Raw genomic sequence first — 10044 nt, forward strand, 5'->3', positions numbered from 1 at the left:
AAATTATGGGATATATACACCATGGAATACTACACAGCAGTAAAAAAAAAGTCAAGTCATTTGCAACAAAATGGATGAATCTAGAAAACATCATGCTGAGTGAAATAAGCCAGTCCCAAAGGGGCAAATATCATATGTTCTCCCTGATCTGTGACAGCTAAGAGAGCACCTGCAAGGAAACCTGTTGAACTGAAGTTGACACTTTGAGAAGCAATGATTGAGCAGCCTTTGTCTTGACTGCTGAGTCATAGTTCTGTTTTGTTTTTCATTTAATGGGGACTGGGACTGGGAGAGGGAGGAAGGGGTGGGAGGAATCACTATATTCCTAAAGTTGTACTTGAGAAATCTGTACTCATTAAATAAACTGTTTCTTTGGGGAAAAAAAATAAAAGAATTGGAATTATATAGAACATGATCTCAGACCACAGTGGAATCAAACTTCAAATCGGTAACGGAAAAATCACATTTCAAACCTTAAAAATATAATTCTGCATAGTCTATGAGTCACATAGGATGTCTCGGGGAAACACAAATCAACTGACAAGCTGAAGCCAAGCGTTCTGAGAAGGGAATTGATAGCAGGAAATTCACTCCAAGAGAGAGGAGGTCTCAACGCAGCACCTAAGTCCCCAGCACAAAGAATGAGAACAAGCACGCGACCTGAAGCCACAGCCAGGGGAGGGGGAGGGGGAGGGGGAGGAGGGGGAGGAGGAGGGGGAGGAGGGGGAGGAGGGGGAGGAGGAGGGGGAGGAGGGGGAGGAGGGGAAGCAGGGGGAGGAGGAGGGGGATGCAATAACAAACAGCAAAGAAAAGAGCAAAGTCGACAAGAATCCAAACAGGGCGACAACAGAGAAAAACCGGTAAAAGTGAAAGCTACTTCTTGGAAAACGCTGACTCGGTGGGGGCTAGGACAGCACCAGGGGCACCGGCGGCCTACCCTGCAGCGATGGTTCACGTCTCTGCTGCTCAGCTTCCGACCTGCTCCTTCGACTGGCCTGGGAAGGCGGCATCCGACAACCCAACCCTCACTCCACGCGGGAGACTCCACTGCGGTCCCAGGCTCCTGGCTGTGCGCTGGCCCAGCCCCAGCCACTGGGCCACGGGGGAGTGAACCAGTGGCTGGAAGACCTCTCCTTTTCTGTCACGCTGCCTTTCAAATAAATAAACCTCTTTAAAGAAGGAAAACTGACAAAGAATAAAAGACAAAGGCAAATTACTAACAACATGAATGGAGTGGGGAAGTCGCTACAGCCCTGGTCAGCAGGGATACGGGGACACCGCAGGTAAGTGACTCCACCCACAGGCACGCAATCGTCACGAAGCACCGAGGACCAAAACTCACCCAATAATTTAATATCCTTGTGACCACTCAGGAAACTGCGTTCATAATCTAAAATCTCCAGAGAAAGAACTCCACGCGGCTCTACCGGAGAGCCCCAAACATGTAAGGAGTTAGCAGCCTCTCCATACAACCTATTTCAGAGAACGGAAGAGGCAAGGCCACTCCCCAACAGCCTGAGAGGCCACTACCAGCCTGACAGTAAAACCACAGCTGCAAAACAAGGACAACTGCAGGCCAATGACCTACGCGAATCTAGTAGCAGAGATTCTTGATGCGATATTAACACATCTATAAAACAAAGTGTTATACACCAGCATCAAATGGAATCCACCCCAGGCACGTATGACTGGTTTAACATTAAAACCAATCAGTGCCAACTGTTATATGAACAAGCTAAAGAAAAAACATCTCATGTCAATTAATACAGGTAAAGTGTTTGATAAAGCCAAATATCCATTCATGATTTTAAAAAAAAAAGTCCGGGGAGACCCAGGAATAGAGGGGAACTTCTCCAGTTCAATAGAGAACATCAACAAGAGGCCTACAGAAAACATCTCTTAATCGTGGACACTGGTAACAGGACAAGGGTATCTACTCTCCCCAGAGCTACTCAAGACATGGAAGTCGTGCGCTGAAAAGGAAGAAACAAAACTGCCCCTTATTGCAGTCAGCATGAAGGTCTGCATGGAAAACCCAAAGAGCCTGGAGAAGCCCTGTGGGCCAGCACCGTGGCACAGAGGAGTGAGCTGCTGCCTGTGACGCCAGCCTCCCACGTGAGCGCCAGTTCACGGCCCGGCTGCTCCTCTCTGGCCCAGCTCCCTGATCATGCGCCTGGGGAAGCAACCCAAGATGGCCCAAGGGCTTGAGCCCCTGCCATCCCTGTGGGAGACCAGGCTTCTGGCTTTCTCCTGGCCCAGGCCAGCAGTCCACTGCAGCCATCTGGGGAGTGAATCAGCAGACGGATTTCTTTCTCTCTCTGTCTCTCCCTCTACCTCTGTTATTCTACCTTTCAAATAATACATCTTTAAAAAAAAAACTTGTTGAATGACTAAGCAAACTCAGCAAGGTCACTATATACATGATCGCGTTACAATTATCAGTTATTAGGAGTGGATGACACAGCTGCTCAATGCAGGATCAGTCTAATGAAACATGTACAGGACTTGGGAGAGGGAAGTCACAAAATGCTGATGAAAGAAACCAGATGTGGATAAATGGAACGACACCACGTCCAAGAATTAAAGATGCAATTAAAGGTGACACACGGGGGTAACACCGTGTCCCCTCCCTCTGTTCCAGGGTCCACCGGGCTGCTACCAGGGGCCGTGCAGAGGAGAGAGAGATGGAACTGATGCGAGGAATGGCCAAAACCCATACTGAGGCAGCGAGACCTACGCAACACCTTGGCCATGTGCAGGAGCCAGGTCCTTCTCCTGGTCTCCCATGGGGTGCAGGGCCCAAGCACTTGGGCCATCCTCCACTGCACTCCCTGGCCACAGCAGAGAGCTGGCCTGGAAGAGGGGCAACCGGGACAGAATCCGGCGCCCCAACCGGGACTAGAACCCGGTGTGCTGGCGCCGCAAGGCGGAGGATTAGCCTAGTGAGCCGTGGCGCCGGCCTCTCTTTCTGTAGATTTCAAACTACGAATTCTGCCTCCTTCAGTACCGAGATGTTCAATGATCTGTCCCACACCTGCCCTGCAGCACCACTCCCGCGACCCCTCCCTCACCCTGCCCTCGGTGCCCTGGCAGGTCTAGACTGCTCCTCCCCTAGTGTCTCTCAACCAGGGAGAACCTGGGGGAGGGGCCATATGAGAGGCAGGGATGAAGGGGCTGAACGCCTGAGGGCGGAGCCTGCCTCCACCTGCAGGCCAGCGCTCTGAGGACCAGGCTCAGTAGATGCTGCCTGCTCCTTCTTCCTCGAGCCCGTCCTTCGGTGGGGAGGTGGTCTCAGGCGGGCTTATTTCCCACAACCTAGGAGCTCTTCTGGGGTCTCTGTGCATCCATGCTACGGGAGCTCTGGGATAGAGGGACACACATCCCACCCAACGCCCGGCGGCCCACTCTGCCTGCATTCTCTCTCTCTCTCGTGTGGAAGACACAGACAAGCCTGAGACTGATTGAAGGCAAAGCAAAGCGACACTGCTGAAAATAAAAGCAGGCACTCCATAGCCACCAGGTGCTCCAAACACTGAGCACGGCAGGAAAAAACTGGACTTCGGGGGCCGGCACCGTGGCTCACTTGGTTAATCCTCTGCCTGCAGCGCTGGCATCCCATATGGGCGCCGGGTTCTGGTCCCGGTAGCTCCTCTTCCAGGCCAGCTCTCTGCTGTGGCCAGGGAGTGCAGTGGAGGATGGCCCATGTGCTTGGGCCCTGCACCCCATGGGAGACCAGGAAAAGCACCTGGCTCCTGGCTTTGTATCGGCGCAGCTCTGGCCATAGCAGCCATTTGGGGGGTGAACCAATGGAAGGAAGATCTTTATTTCTGTCTCTCTAACTCTGCCTGCCAAATAAAATAAATAAATAAACTGGACTTTGTACGTACTTCCCTGATGGCAGGGTATTTTCAGGGGTCAAATGTGTGTGGCTGGGACGTAGCTAAAAGTGAAGCATGAATCCTGGGGTGTAAAATACCTCTGAAAGAGAGGGTGAGGACATCGGAGAAGTCAGCCGCAGGGGCTTGCACACAGGACACTCACGTTAGGGCGGCCTGAGCGTGCCGGGCCAACAACGGGAAACAGAAACCCTAGGCCACAGGAATCCCAGGGAGCGCTCCGTTACACTCCTCTCCAGAAGTCCTCAGGGGAAAGTATTGGGGAACCCAAAAACAAAGAAATACCACAGTTTCATGTGGTCAAGCTCGGGGTCCCTTGGATCAAGAGGCAAAGACCCTGGAGTTTTGTGTAGCCCAGGATGGAACCGAAGACAACGGACAGACAGGGACAGAGAGACCAGGACAGTCAGAGTCTACAAATAACGTGGAGAGGCTGACCCCACAGCGACTCCAGGTTCATTTCCAAAGCTGCAAAGTGCGGCCATGACGCAGAAAGATTCAGAAAAGTCCCTGCTCCATCTGAACAGATGTCTAACATGTGCTCGCTTCGGGAAGGCCCCGGAGGCAGGGAGAAACTGGTTTTGTCCATGTTCCTCTTGCAAGACCTTACGTCAGTACTGAGGCCACTTCTAGAAGACCCACTCGGTCTGGTGGATCAACCAGACCCATGCTGGGGACCCAGCTAGTGCACCTGCGTGGAAACAATGCCCATGAAGAACATGTAATTCACAGGAGGAAGGAGGTCTGGTCAGGCGGGGCTACAGTCATGTGGGAGAGAGAACGGCCCCTGGACTGGAGTCTCCCCAGCCGAGGCAGAACTCCCCACATGCATGACGGATCAGGGACGCACGGCGTAAAGGAATCGGTGATCAAGGAGGTTCGAGAGTCAGCCCTGAGATGACAAAATGTCACAAAGGCGTCTGAAGTTCAACAAAGAGGAGGAGGAGAGCCCTCTGCCTGCTCACAGCGGCTTGAAGACCAGAGGAGGGAACGCTCCGGGGTCGCTCTGAGCCACCTGGGACAGGGTCGCTACGAGTCAACTTTGTAGCTAAGAGCTGGCCTGTTAACACTGCTGAAAAAGAATCACAAAAATTGGAATGCAATGAAAAAAAAATGATGACTTATTAAAAGAAGCCCAGGCCGGCGCCGCGGCTCACTAGGCTAATCCTCCGCCTAGCGGCGCCGGCACACCGGGTTCTAGTCCCGGTCGGGGCGCCGGATTCTGTCCTGGTTGCCCCTCTTCCAGGCCAGTTCTCTGCTGTAGCCAGGGAGTGCAGTGGAGGATGGCCCAAGTGCTTGGGCCCTGCACCCCATGGGAGACCAGGAAAAGCACCTGGCTCCTGGCTCCTGCCATCGGATCAGCGCGGTGCGCCGGCCGCGGCGGCCATTGGAGGGTGAACCAACGGCAAAGGAAGACCTTTCTCTCTGTCTCTCTCTCTCACTGTCCACTCTGCCTGTCAAAAAAAAAAAAAAAAAGAAGCCCAAAAAGTCTTTGTAAAAAGAGAGCAGAAAAGCAAAAGAAAAGGCAAAAATCATGATATCCACAAGGGGAAAAAAGCAATGGACAAAAAGGTGCGAGGAGTAGAAGCCCCGTCGTGGGGAAATGGGGCTCACCAGGGCCAGCAAAGCAGAAAAAATAAAGGACAGCTCCTGGACCTGCCGGATGCTACAATGCTAGAAAGCCGGGACACGGCCAAAACCAGCACCCAGGAGTAAAGACAGATCATCCCCCATGACCTTCGAGGAGGACTGAGGTGGAGAGGGGAGGTGTCGAGAGTCCTCTTCGACGGGGCCCAGCAGGTACCCTTGATGAACTTCAAGGGGGGACCAGAGGCTGAAGGGAGCACCAACGCCCCGGTGGAGCCGGGACAGCCCGAGCCCCCTCGTTTATGAACCAAGGGCACAAATTTATCCAAAGATATACATGGACAGCGTCTGAGGGACACAGGGAAGGATTTCAGGTCCCAGTATTTGATAAGACCGAAGTTACGTTAGGGTCGCAGCAAACTGAAGGATCTTTCTTATACGTTCTGGAGGCGGGAACTGATGTCCCAGGCAGGCAGAGAGCTAGGTAGGGCTAAGACTGGGAGTGGATGATGGACAGCTGGGAGGCCTGATGAACTTCCCTAGAGAAAGGAAGAGGGGCCCGTGTTGTGGTGCAGCAGGTAAGGCTACCACCTGTGAGCCGGGCATCTCACGGGCACAGGTCTGTGTCCCGGCTGCCCCACTTCTTCCTTTTTTTTTTTTTTTTTTTTACAGGCAGAGTGGACAGTGAGAGAGAGACAGAGAGAAAGGTCTTCCTTTGCCGTTGGTTCACCCTCCAATGGCCGTTCTGGAGGTGCACTGCGGCCGGCGCACCGCGCTGATCCGAAGCCAGGAGCCTGGTGCTTCTCCTGGTCTCCCATGGGGTGCAGGGCCCAAGCACTTGGGCCATCCTCCACTGCCTTCCCGGGCCACAGCAGAGAGCTAGACTGGAAGAGGAGCAACCAGGACAGAATCTGGCACCCCAACTGGGACTAGAACCCAGGGTGCCAGTGCCGCAGGCGGAGGATTAGCCTAGTGAGCCACGGCACCGGCCCCACTTCTAATCCAGCTCCCTGCTAATGGTCTGGGAAAAGCCAAGGAAGATGGCCCATGTGCTTGGGCCTGTGCCACCCACGTGGGAGCCCCGGATGAGGCCCCTGGCTTCAGTTTGGCCCAGCGCTGACTGCTGCTGCCATATGGGGAATGAACCAGCAGATCCAGGATCTCTGTCTGTCTATCTGTCTCTTTCTCTGTAACTCTCTCACAATAAATAAATCCTTAAAACAGAAGAAAAACACACTGAACCCTCTGTATGGGTACATAAGGGAAACAGGGGAGGGCTAAAAATTGTAACTCTAAGAAATCTAACTTAAACAAGCAGGGGAAACAGTCCACAAGAGAGAATATCCTATTTCTAATGAGGAAGACAGGGACCACAACCTGTAATACGGGGTCTCATTAAGACAGACTGTTAGAACGCTGTAGGTCCAATTCTTCCAATGAAGAAATCTGATGGTCTTACAGGGTAGTGCCAGACTTGAGAGCCATCATTCAAGTTGTAGACTCGTCACCCTTTACCTCCTCAGTAAAATTCCTCATGACCACAGATGGGTTACTGTGGTTGATAAAAAAAAAAAAAAAATGCTTTCTGGGCCTGCCCACTGGAGCAGAGACCTCTTTGCCTTAGAGTGGGAGAATTCCCACATGGGGAGAAAATGGGCTGTATTGCCCCAAGGCGTCACTGAGGCACCCACCTTATTTGGCCAAATTTTAAAAAGTCAGAACACATTCTTGCAAGCTTATGTGGCCCTGCCCCTGACCTCAAACCGTCACGACGTGTGTACAACCTCTGGTCTCACGTAGAAAGCAGGTGCCGTAGCTGCTATGGACCGGCTGACCTGCTTGGCAGAATGGGAGCTGCGGGTTTCTTGTTTTGTTTTGTATTTCAGGTGCGAGATTCTAAATAAAAGCTCCAATTTGTACAAAGGGAAATGAGGTGCCCGGGGCATCCGACCAGCAGAGGCGAGTACCCAGCCAACCCTGGGAGTATCAGGCGTCATACACCCGGCCTCACCTACAACCAAACTGAGCTGACAAAGCCACTCAAAGGGTTCTTGACAACTCTGGAACGGTTCTTAGGCTACAAAAGGCAAAGACTGTTTTTCTCAAGCCTGTAGCCTTTACAACGGTCCACGGAGGAGGTTCAGGCAGTAGACACATTAACAGGTCCTCCTCACAGCCCTGGCCCCGGCCCTTGCCTCTCTCTCGCATAGATCAGGGTGTGGCCCCCGGATCTCTCCCAGAGCTGCGGAGGGAAGCCGGCAGGCAGCCTCTGTATCTGAACTCGCCATCCTGCTCTACAGGATGCCCATGTGGACACACACACAAAAAAGTGGTAAATTAGTATAAAAAAAGCAAAAATAATGAACTTGGGGGACAGCACTTACAGTGATCACATTAGAAGTGTCTTAGACCAGCAAGCTAAGACTGTTGACAAATTCCAGAATCCTAGAATATGAGGCCATTCTTTTTAGAAAAGGATGATTTAGTTGCAACAACAGATGCTTTTGTAAACCCTGGATGTTTACACTATCGCCAAACAGCTATGTACAGGATATGTAACCTATCAACAGCTAAATAAAAAAATAAAAAAAAAATAAAATAAAAAAAAAACAGCTACAGGGAGAAGGCTCCCAAGGTTGAGACCATTTCCAAGTATCCAGGTAGACTTCACCAGACTGCCTCAAGTAGGGAGATTAAAAATGCCTGCCTGTGGGGCTGGCGCTGTGGCGCAGTGGGTTAACACCCTGGCCTGAAGCACCAGCATCCCGCATGGGCGCCGGCTCGAGACCCGGCTGCTCCACTTCCCATCCAGCTCTCTGCTGTGGCCTGGGAAAGCAGTAGATGATGGCCCAAGTCCTTAGGCCCCTGCACCTGTGTGGGAGACCTGGAAGAAGCTCCTGGCTTCGGATCGGTGCAGATCCAGCCAATCTCTTTGGCTGGGTAGAACCTTCTCCTTTCACAATAGCCACTGCTGAAAATGTCATTAAAATTATCTTGAAACAAATTATACCTAGATTTGGACTGGGAGAAAATATTGATTCCAATAACAAAAGTCATTTTACCTCAATAGTGTTAAAGACAGTCATGGAGGGCTTGGCTATAGAATGGGACTACCATACCCCACCCTCTCCAAGAAGGGTGGAGAAAATGAACCAGACTCTTAAAAAAAAAAATTACCAAGCCAACCGTACAAACCAGGCTGCCCTAGCCAAAGCGCCTTTCAACATCACCTCTTAGAGTCTGGAGCACTCCACTCCATATCTCCTTATAAACCTGCACGCACCCCTTACTCGGGCAGGGCCACCGATGTTCCCACCATGGAGACCAAAGATCAGGTTTCAAAGCAATGGAATCTGGCCACGTCTTCTAGTCTTCTACTTCCCCAGCCCTCAGGTGAAGAGGACACCTTGCTTAAACTCCTCCCCTTGAGTCAGAGCTCCTCACTTCCAACCTGGTGACCCAGTGGAGACCAAAACAGACAAACCAGCCATGTGAGGGCCCTGCCAGGTGCGCACAGAGCTGCCAAGGCAGGAACGTGAAAAGAGCCGGACCCATCATATTCAAATCAAAGACTCCAAAGACGGAGAGAGAGAGCGGCAGGCCCAAGGACGTTAAAGACTGCCGTCACTCAGTGACGTACTTTTTGCACTGAGCCTCTTAATGGTGCCCAGAATCTCCAACAATGAAGTGGTAAATTAGGTGGTCTTCATGATGGATATCATAAGGATACTACAAGATACCCCATAAAATTAATAATTAAGGTAACCGAGACTCCCGGCCGTCAAGCCATGCCATTTGATGCATGTCCAGTGGCACTGTGGAAATTTAGGAAACCAAAAGTTTCTTAGTTACATAAATAAGTATCTTAGCCTGGAATCTTACACAAATGAGACTTCCGGCAAATATGCCAGCCCATAGCCCCGCAGTGGCTGGGGTGAAGTGTGGCGTAGCACACAACATCAGGGACGGGCAGAATCTCCGGGCTCAGTACAAAAAATTGAAGGGGAGAATACCCCTCTCCCAGGGTCCCCGCCACCAACCTGCCAACCCTTCAGTGTAACCCCACTCTGTTAACTGCTGACAACCCCAAAGTCAGGTCCCTACACTCGGTGGCCTGGGAACATCAGTTACTGGTAAGATCCTTGGGCCACAACCGGGCCACCCCAGATCCCTCCATCAGCTCTATCTCCCACACCAGCTTCCAACACCAATCCTTTACAAAAATAACTCAAAATAAGTAAAAATATTCTCAAAAGTTACTCAGAGAGAAACCCTAGAGATAGAGAAAGAAATGCCTGTGTTAAATACCAAGATTTTCAGTACAGGCCGCCAACACAAGCCACTGTTACGCACATGTAGGCGGGCAGCCGTAGGCCTGGTGGCCCCGTCCCTCCGGGGTGGGACTGTGACTGGCTGGGATGAGTTGTATGCTGGCTCTGTACCAAGAGAACACACAGAAAAACAAGACCTGCAGAGCTTGCCAAGGCTGTCCCCAGAAAAGTCCCGCTCCCGGACATTCGTTCCTTCTTTCTCCATAGACTCAATGCATCACTCCTCCTGT

Source organism: Oryctolagus cuniculus, chromosome 19, assembly GCF_051225735.1.
Source record: "Oryctolagus cuniculus isolate XC-2025 breed Fujian yellow rabbit chromosome 19, ASM5122573v1, whole genome shotgun sequence".
Classification (NCBI taxonomy): domain Eukaryota; kingdom Metazoa; phylum Chordata; class Mammalia; order Lagomorpha; family Leporidae; genus Oryctolagus; species Oryctolagus cuniculus.